The 10000-nt window shown below is 43.1% G+C and overlaps 1 protein-coding gene across 1 annotated transcript in view; it reads left to right on the plus strand.

Moving 5' to 3' along the window:
- Positions 1 to 10000, plus strand: part of LOC311129285 (ankyrin repeat and sterile alpha motif domain-containing protein 1B-like) — a gene marked incomplete at both ends in the record, with an annotated part of 149202 nt that overhangs the window by 121079 nt on the left and 18123 nt on the right. The gene's annotated exons all lie outside the window — the stretch shown is intronic.

A 10000-nucleotide genomic window follows, 5' to 3' on the forward strand; every position in this document is an offset into this window, starting at 1 on the left:
TGTATGTGTTTATCATTTTGTATGTGAAGCAGAGATGATTTTCAGGCATGTGTGTGTATCATGTCTCTCTGTTTACATTTGGTTATTTATGAAGAAGCAGATCAGAGGCTAGCTGTACATCCCTGGCTGTGACCCCATTCTCCGAGGGTGTCTCAGGGGAAGTTGGGATAAGCAAAAGGCTGTGACCCCATTCTCCGAGGGTGTCTCAGGGGAAGTTGGGATAAGCAAAAGGCTGTGACCCCATTCTCCGAGGGTGTCTCAGGGGAAGTTGGGATAAGCAAAAAACACATTTCCATTTCACACCCCACACTCGTACAGGTTACCCAATTGTACATGCAGTTAAAGGTGCAATATACAGAAATCACTCCGCCATTTCCTGGTTGCAAACATTCTAAGAGTTCACCTAATTTCCATTTATGTGACAAAACAAGCAATTCTCAGAGGGTGTAGAGAATCATTGTATCATATAAACCACTGTGAAATATATTTTCAATAACCAAAAATATTGTATTTTCAGTTTGTTTGAAGCTGATTTACAAAACCGAAAGTAAAAGACGCAAAATTAAAACTTATGCATGGGAAGCATAGAAATAGAACATATCAACCGCTTTTTAGACTTGCTTTCAATGAGAATGACAGATTTATAACTACCATTTCTATGTAAATTTGGTCGGGTTGCCCAAAAAGATACATATTGCAGCTTTAAGCAGGACAAATATAAGCAACCTTTTATAACCACTGATGCAGTCACATACACTTGCACACACACACACACACACACCGCAGCATGCACGCACACACACACACGCACACACACACTCCACTTCCACTACATTTTTTACATTTACATTTATGTCATTTATCCAGAGCGACTTACAAATTGGTGCATTCACCTTATAGCCAGTGGGATAACCACTTTACAAATATTTTTTTTGTGGGGGGGGGGTAGAAGGATTACTTTATCCTATCCCAGGTATTCCTTAAAGAGGTGGGGTTTCAAACGTCTCCGGAAGGTGGTGAGTGACTCCGCTGTCCTGGCGTCGTGAGGGAGCTTGTTCTACCATTGGGGTGCCAGAGCAGCGAACAGTTTTGACTGGGCTGAGCGGGAACTATGCTTCCGCAGAGGAAGGGGAGCCAGCAGGCCAGAGGTGGATGAACGCAATGCCCTCGTTTGGGTGTAGGGACTGATCAGAGCCTGAAGGTACGGAGGTGCCGTTCCCCTCACAGCTCCATAGGCAAGCACCATGGTCTTGTAACAGATGCGAGCTTCAACTGGAAGCCAGTGGAGTGTGCGGAGGAGCGGGGTGACGTGAGAGAACTTGGGAAGGTTGAACACTAGACGGGCTGCGGCATTCTGGATGAGTTGTAGGGGTTTAATGGCACAGGCAGGGAGCCCAGCCAACAGCGAGTTGCAGTAATCCAGACGGGAGATGACAAGTGCCTGGATTAGGACCTGTGCCGCTTCCTGTGTAAGGCAGGGTCGTACTCTCCGAATGTTGTAGAGCATGAACCTACAGGATCGGGTCACCGCCTTGATGTTAGCGGAGAACGACAGGGTGTTGTCCAGGGTCACGCCAAGGCTCTTCGCACTCTGGGAGGAGGACACAACGGAGTTGTCAACCGTGATGGCGAGATCATGGAACGGGCAGTCCTTCCCCGGGAGGAAGAGCAGCTCCGTCTTGCCAAGGTTCAGCTTGAGGTGGTGATCCGTCATCCATACTGATATGTCTACCAGACATGCAGAGATGCGATTCGCCACCTGGTTATCAGAAGGGGGAAAGGAGAAGATTAGTTGTGTATCGTCAGCGTAGCAATGATAGGAGAGGCCATGTGAGGATATGACAGAGCCAAGTGACTTGGTGTATAGCGAGAATAGGAGAGGGCCTAGAACTGAGCCCTGGGGGACACCAGTGGTGAGAGCACGTGGTGCGGAGACAGCTTCTCGCCACGCCACTTGGTAGGAGCGACCGGTCAGGTAGGACGCAATCCAAGAGTGAGCCGCGCCGTAGATTGCCCAGCTCGGAGAGGGTGGAGAGGAGGATCTGATGGTTCACAGTATCAAAGGCAGCAGACAGGTCTAGAAGGACAAGAGCAGAGGAGAGAGAGTTAGCTTTAGCAGTGCGGAGAGCCTCCGTGACACAGAGAAGAGCAGTCTCAGTTGAATGACCAGTCTTGAAACCTGACTGGTTTGGATCAAGAAGGTCATTCTGAGAAAAACAGACACCAGCAAACATGGCTGGCACATCAAATCTGATACATCACAACGCCACCAGAGAAACAACTCTCTCTCTCTGCATCTCTCTCTCTTCCTCTCTTTCGCCAGCATCCCTCTATCCGCAAACAGCCCCCAGGTCCAACTCCAGGAATAGGTCTGCGCACATTTTCATGTTTTTTTAATGCGCTGTTTTTAACATTTTCCTCCTCTCCCCTCCTGCTCTCTACTTATTAGCTTTATAAGGTCCATTGTGTTGTTGCCGTGGCAACAGCCAGCACACGAGGCTTCTACATTTACCGCTGGATACATCAAGTGGAGAGCGAGAGATGGAGAGAGATCGGGGGGAGCAAGAGAGAGAGAGATTGGGATAGAAACGGAGAGTGGGGGAGAGAAAGAGGGAGAGAGATCGGGATGGGGGGGCGTTATCGAAGAGGAGAGAGGGAGTATGAGGAGAGAGAAAAAAAAAAGAGAGAGACAAACTACAGCAGAAGAGGGAGGGAGAGGAGGAGAGAGAAATCCAGAGTGAGATAGAAGTAAATACATTTTTCCGCCGAACCATAAAAGGTCTCCTTCCTTCCTACCTTCCTGCCTCCATCCCTCTCTCATTTTTCAAAAGCTCTCCTGAGCTAGCCAAACAGCGGCTCAACGCTGGATCAACACTGACCAAACATTTACACAACGTCCCCTCTGCTACAGGGTAGGTGTAAGCCACCTGCGTGGGTGGGCGGCAGATAGCTGGCTTTTTATAGCGGGAGTAGCATTAGCTTCTGTAGGTGGTAGCGTGGATGTTTCAGAAGAACCTTTATGTAACGTTTTTCTAGTTTTGCTATGGCAGGCAGAGATGTTCCCTCTGGCATGTCGACACTGCAGTACCACTCCAACAGCAGGTGACTGCAGCAGCCTTAGAGTGTTTGTGTGTGTGCGTGTGTGTGTGTGTAAGCCTGGATTTGTTTTCTTTTGACAGAAGGACAACAGTAACATACTGTACAGCAGTGATCTTAAACTTCATTCACTTCATTTTTTTCACCACAATGTCAGGTAAACAGGATGTAAATCAATTGTGTATACAGGAAGTGCTGTAATGTAAATATGAAGTCTACAGTGATGTGGTTGATTGCTGTCTTATTTTAGAAGACCTAAAAATGCCCCTCCTTCTTTCCTAAAGATTCCTTCCTTCCTTTCTTACGCCCTTCCTTGAGGTAGTCAGACATCATTGAATAAGTGAAAGCCAATGGCCCCGTCCAGAAACAAGCCCTACCCCCTCCTTGTCTAATGGACGTCTTTGTCTCAGTGGGCTTGATTGATTCAAAGAGAATGCACTTTTACAAATCTGTGAGCAAATTCAGTACCCCCCCCCCCCCCCCCCCCCCCCCCCCACACACACACACACACACACACACACAAACAAACACAGACACGCACACAAATTCAGGAACAACACACATAAGCACAGACACACATGGCCGTGGCCCCACTCCCTGAGGGTGTCTCAGGGGGAGTTGGGATATGCAAAAAACACATTTCCATTTCACACCTTGCACTCGTACAGGTTACCCACTTGTACATGAAGTGAAACAGGATAAATGAATATAATAACTCACAGGGTCATTCTGCTTGCAGCAGTCTATCATCCAGTCTGCAATCAGCAGGGACTCCCAAGACTGCCATTAATCCTGGACACCATCAATCCCTTTGGTCCCTTGTGGCTTTTAGCTTCTGTGCATGTATGAGTTTGTACATACGAGTGTGTGTATGTGTACATATGAGTATGTGTGTTCGCGCATGTAGGTGAGTGACTCTTCGATCTAGGCCAGTACATCATGTTCTGAACAGACCAGAATAGACCAGTGTTTTATGGGACTTTGATTGTCCTCACTTATATTTAATTACATGACTGCCCCTCCAATTGTCACCGCACTCTACCCCTGGCTGCTGTGTGGCTAGGTGTTGAAAATCACACATTTTACCTACCCCCTAAGTGGTCTCCTTTGAATGAGGCAGTCAATTAAAGGTACACTTTACAAGATGACATCATCACACACAACAGAAAATAACATCAGCAGAATGAAAATCTGACAAAGACTGACGAGGAAGATGGGTGTGAATTCTGTGGATGTTGATGTCATCGTGTGGAGTGTACCTTTTTAAGGATGTTGTAATTGACCGAAAACCAGGCGCTCCTTTGTGTTTTCATTGAACCGACTCATCTGAATCCTAACCTTGACTTTGCACACATTTTCTACTGTGTGTGTGTGTGTGTGTGTGTGTGTGTGTGTGTGTGTGTGTGTGTGTGTGTGTGTGTGTGTGTGCCAAGAATGAGAGAGCCCCCCAGCTACCACTAAAGCAGTGCTGCTATCTCCCACTGAGATTCTAATTAAGAGTTATATTTTATTAAAGACATCCGGACCCTTTTCTCTGAAGAAACGTTTGTTTTGTCAAGCTGCACTTTCTGCACTGTTTTCTGCTTTGTAATTACAGTAAGCAGGGCTCTGATTGGTCTATATCATGTGTGTGTATTTGGGGCTGATGTATGGATTCAACCATTCCTAGACTGATTACTAACTGACCTACCTATATGCCCGTCATTTCAGCGTCTAATTTAGATGTACATTTGGTTGAGTTATCAACTAACGTGAATTACACGTGAAATCAACAAGACAAATTCACCATATCATTGGATTTAGGTTAAAAGTTGGGTGAAAAAAAATACGAAATTCCCTTATGTTGATGACTTTTTGCAAATCCAATAAATGTTCCACGTTGATTCAACGTCATCACATTGAATTGTATTTGTTGAAATGACGTGGAAACAACGTTGAGTCAACCAGTTTTTGCCCAGTAGCTTTCGTCTTCTTCCCTCTATCTTTCTCTCCCACATGTATTGAGAAACAAAAGAGGACTCCTCTGTCAGTCTCTCTCTTCTGTCTCTCTGTAATCTTCCTCTGGCCTTCTTAGAGGTGTCTTTATGTACTGACTGGCTCCAGGTTATGGTGAGTCATGTCTATAGCCTCTGACAGTAGAACAGAAAAGAGTGTTGTTAAGTAGAATAGAGAGGAACATAACTTTTTCACAGAGGACATTCCAACCCCTTCATGCATCTCAAACCAACAGGCAAAGCTGTAGGTTTTCTATGCTAACCAACGTATGGCAAAGATCTTGAAGAGAAAAACAACAGTCGTCGAACTGCACTAACTCAAATATATTTGAGTAGATATGTATAGAACACAATAGTATAGAACAAAACGATGTATGGCTGGACAGGGCAGGTTAAGGTAGAAAAGGCTAAAACAAACGCACAGAGAATAGAACAGAATAGAATAGCAGTGCGTCAGTGACAGCCCGACATTCCTGTATGATGTTGTTGTACGTGTAGCTCTCTATCTCTCCCTGAGGCACTGTCAGTGGATGGTTTAATTGAATGCTTAATGAACATTGGCCAGGCCCAGCAGTGTCATTAAGAGATAACCTTTAAACCACCAATGGGAACACAGCCACCGAGGTGTTATGCTAAGCCTCCCAGGCACTGCACAGAACCCACACATATTAGTTGCAGAGCACACACACACACATTCCCATAGGCATGTACAGTGTCTTCAGAAAGTATTTACACCCCCTGATTTCCCCCACATTTTTCTGTGTTACAGCCTGAATCGAAATTTATTGAATTTAGATTTTTTTTGGTCAAAGTGGAATTATGTTTTCTAAATGTTTTACAAATTAATTAAAAATGAAAAGCTGAAATGTAATGAGTCAATAAGTATTCAACCCCTTTTTTATGGCAAGCCTAAATAAGTTCAGGAGTAAAAATGTGCTTAACAAGTCACATAATAAGTTGCATGGACTCACTCTGTGTACAATAATAGTGTTTAGCATGATTTGTGAATGTCTGCCTCAGCTCTGTACCCCACACATACAATTTTTCCAATGCCTCGCAAAGAGGTTTTCCAATGCCTCGCAAAGAAGGGCACCTATTGGTAGATGGGTAAAAAAATTATGAAGCAGACATTGAATATCCCTTTGAGTATGGTGAAGTTATTAATTACACTTTGGATGGTGTATCAATACATCCAGTCACTACAAAGATACAGCCGTCCTTCCTAACTCAGTTGCTTGAGAGGAAGGAAAATGCTCAGGGACTTCACCATGAAGCCAATGGTGACTTTAAGACAGTTACAGAGTTTAATGGCTGTGATAGGAGAAAACTGAGGATGGATCAACAATATTGTAGTTACTCCACAATACTAACCTAATTGACAGAGTGAAAAGAAGGAAGCCTGTACAGAATAAAACAAATCCAAAACATGCATCCTGTTTACAACAAGGCACTAAAGTAATACTGCAAGAAATGTGGCAAAGCAATTCACTTTTTGTCCAGAATACAAAGAGTTATGTTTGGGGCAAATCCAATAAAACACATTACTGAGTACCACTCTCCATATTTTCAAGCATAGTTGTGGCTGCTTCATGCTTGTAATCGTTAAGGACGGGGACATTTTCCGGATAGAATATAAACGGAGCTAAGCACAGGCAAATTCCTAGAGGAAAACCTGGTTCAGACTGCTTTCCACCAGACACTGGGAGATGAATTCACCAAGGCCAAATCTACACTAGAGTTGCTTACCAAAAAGACAGTGAATGTTGGCCGAGTTACAAATGTTGACTTAAATCTGCTGAAAATCTATGGTAAGACCTGAAAATGGTTGTCTAGCAATGATCAGCAACCAATTTGACAGAGCTTGAAGAATTTTGAAAAGAATATTGGGCAAATGTTGCACAATCCAGGTGTGGAAAGCTCTTAGAGACTTACCCAGAAAGACTCACAGCTGTAATCGCTGCCAAAGGTGCTTTACAAAGTATTGACTCAAGGTGTAAATGAGATATTTCTGTATTTCATTTTCAATAAATTTGCAAAAATTAGATGGGTGAGATTTTTATTTATTTAATACATTTTGAATTCAGGCTGTAACGCAACAAAATCGGAATTAGTCAAGGGGTATGAATACTTTCTGAAGGAACTGTAATGTACATACTGTATTCTAGTCATTGAACACTGGTCACTTTAATAATGTTTACATACAAAACACACCTTTATATATATATATATATATATATATATATATATATATATATATATATATATATATATATATATTCCGGTCTCTGACATTGCTCATGCTGATATTTCTTAATTACTTAATTTTTATGGATTATGTGTATTTTATTTGTATTTTTATTTGCTTAGCTACAGGATGTATTTGTGTGTGAAAGAGAGCGATTGTGTGTCTGGTGTGGCAATGTACAGTACCAGTCAAACATTTGGACACACATACTCATTCAAGGGTTTTTCGTTACTTTCTACATTGTACAATAATAGTGAAGACATCATAACTATGAAATAACACATATGGAATCATGTAGTAACCAAAAAAGTGTTAAACGAATCAAAATATATTTTATATTTGAGATTCTTCAAATAGCCACCCATTGCCTTGATGACAGCTTTGCACACTCTTGGCATTCTCTCAACCAGCTTCACCTGGAATGCTTTTCCAACAGCCTTGAAGGAGTTCCCACATATGCTGAGTACTTGTTAGCTGCTTTTCCTTCACTCTGCGGTCCAAATAATCTCAAACCATCTCAATTGGGTTGAGGTCAGGTGATTGTGGAGGCCAGGTCATCTGATGCAGCACCATCACTCTCCTTCTTGGTCAAATAGCCCTTACACAGCCTGGAGGTGTGTTGGGTCATTGTCCTGTTGAAAAACAAATTATAGTCCCACTAAGCGCAAACCAGATGGGATGACGTATCGCTGCAGAATGCTGTGGTAGCCATGCTGGTTAAGTGTGCCTTGAATTCTAAATAAATTACAGACAGTGTCACCAGCAAAGCACCATCACACCTCCTCCTCCATGCTTCACGGTGGAAAACACACATGCAGAGATAATCCGTTCACCTACTTTGCGTCTCACAAAGACACGGCGGTTGGAATCACAAATCTCCAATTTGGACTCATCAGACCAAAGGATAGATTTCTACCGGTCTAATGTCCATTGCTCGTGTTTCTTGGCCCAAGCAAGTCTCTTCTTCTTATTGGTGTCCTTTAGTAGTGGTTTCTTTGCAGCAATTCGACCATGAAGGTCTGATTCACGCAGTGTCCTCTGAACAGTTGATGTTGAGATGTGTCTGTGACTTGAACTCTGTAAAGCATTTATTTGGCCTACAATTTCTGAGGCTGGTAACTCTAATGAACTTATCCTCTGCAGCAGAGGTAACTCTGGTCCTCATGAGAGCCAGTTTCATCATAGCTGGTTGAGAGAATGCCAAGAGTGTGCAAAGCTGTCATCAAGGCAAAGGGTGGCTACTTTAAAGAATCAATTTTAATTTGTTTAACACTTTTTTGGTTACTACATGATTCCATTTGTGTTATTTCATAGTTTTGATGTCTTCACTATTATTCTACAATGTAGAAAATAGTAAAAATAAAGAAAAACCCTTGAATGAGTAGGTTTGTCCAAACTTTTCACTGGTAGTGTATATTTGTGTCTCTTTTACATCATTCCCCCCAAAAAGCTAACTCTTATTCCTTACATCACAATTGCATCCTGTTTCCCAGAAACAGTTGTCAAGGGACTCGATGACAAAATGGGTTATGCACTGCCAGTGGGGGATAAACTGGTTGCCGTGGCGATATCCCCTCATACAAAGAGCAAGAATGAAAGTGTGAATTCAATATCTCCTCACAGTCCCTGTGGTTCCCCTCTCGGTCTAGGTAGTCTAGATAGATTCTCAGGGCTATCACACATGAAGGAATGTAGCCTACACAACATCAAGGGTCTACTTTAATCTTTCTTCTCCCCCCTAAGGTGACTGGTGCTGCTATGAAAGACCTGTTTACACATGTTAGCGTGACGCTAGCACTTTATATGGGAGATATGAATTGCATTTAGCATGTAACGCTATAACTTTGTTGCAGGCTAGGTTATGGCTTTTTAATGTTTCTAGCCTAGGCACTAGCTCGTGGCGCTAACACAAGCCTCAGATAAGACCAGATAAGACCAAGGAATTCCTGCTACATTAGCAGAAGTCTTTCTCACTTAGAAGTCATGTTTACATCAAGTAGCATGTTAGTGTAGCATTAGCCTAGCGCCATAAGCCTAGCGCTATTAGCCTAGCGCCATTAGCCTAGCGCCATTAGCCTAGCGCCATTAGCCTAGCGCCAGGCTGCAGCAGCACAAAGCAAATCATAATTCATAAAGCAGCCAGGCAGGCCCCTTTCATCTAAAGGATGACTGACACGTCTGATATTGCGCTGTAGTTTTTAATAAGCTCAACGAGTCGCCGCGCCCGAGATAGAAAAATAAACAAGATTGTATCAGATGTTGTCACCCCCCATCCCCCCACCTTTAGACAGGATAACACCCCAATGTATTATAAATGGAATGAAATTGAGCGTGCGTGTGTGTCTACCGGTATGTGCATGCATGTCTGGGGTTTTTCTCTATGGACTGACAGAACTCGTATTATGTTGATTTGTTTAGAGAAAATGTATTTTGAAAAAACCTTGAGAATATTTGGTCAGTTTCATTCCACGGTGGAGAGTCAGTGTATCAATCTTGTAGCACAGTCACAGTTCTAGTATAGCCAAAACTGTTCGGCGACTCAACAGGATTTTTGGTCACAGCAATCTCTTTTGATTATGGGAGTTGTGATTGTGGGTGTATTGTGCATAGCTGCTGACTTGCACCAGAGACTCAATGTTCCCTCATAGACTACACTGAGAATAAT

The sequence above is a fragment of the Coregonus lavaretus genome, assembly GCF_964263955.1.
Source record: "Coregonus lavaretus genome assembly, chromosome: 5".
Lineage (NCBI taxonomy): Eukaryota > Metazoa > Chordata > Actinopteri > Salmoniformes > Salmonidae > Coregonus > Coregonus lavaretus.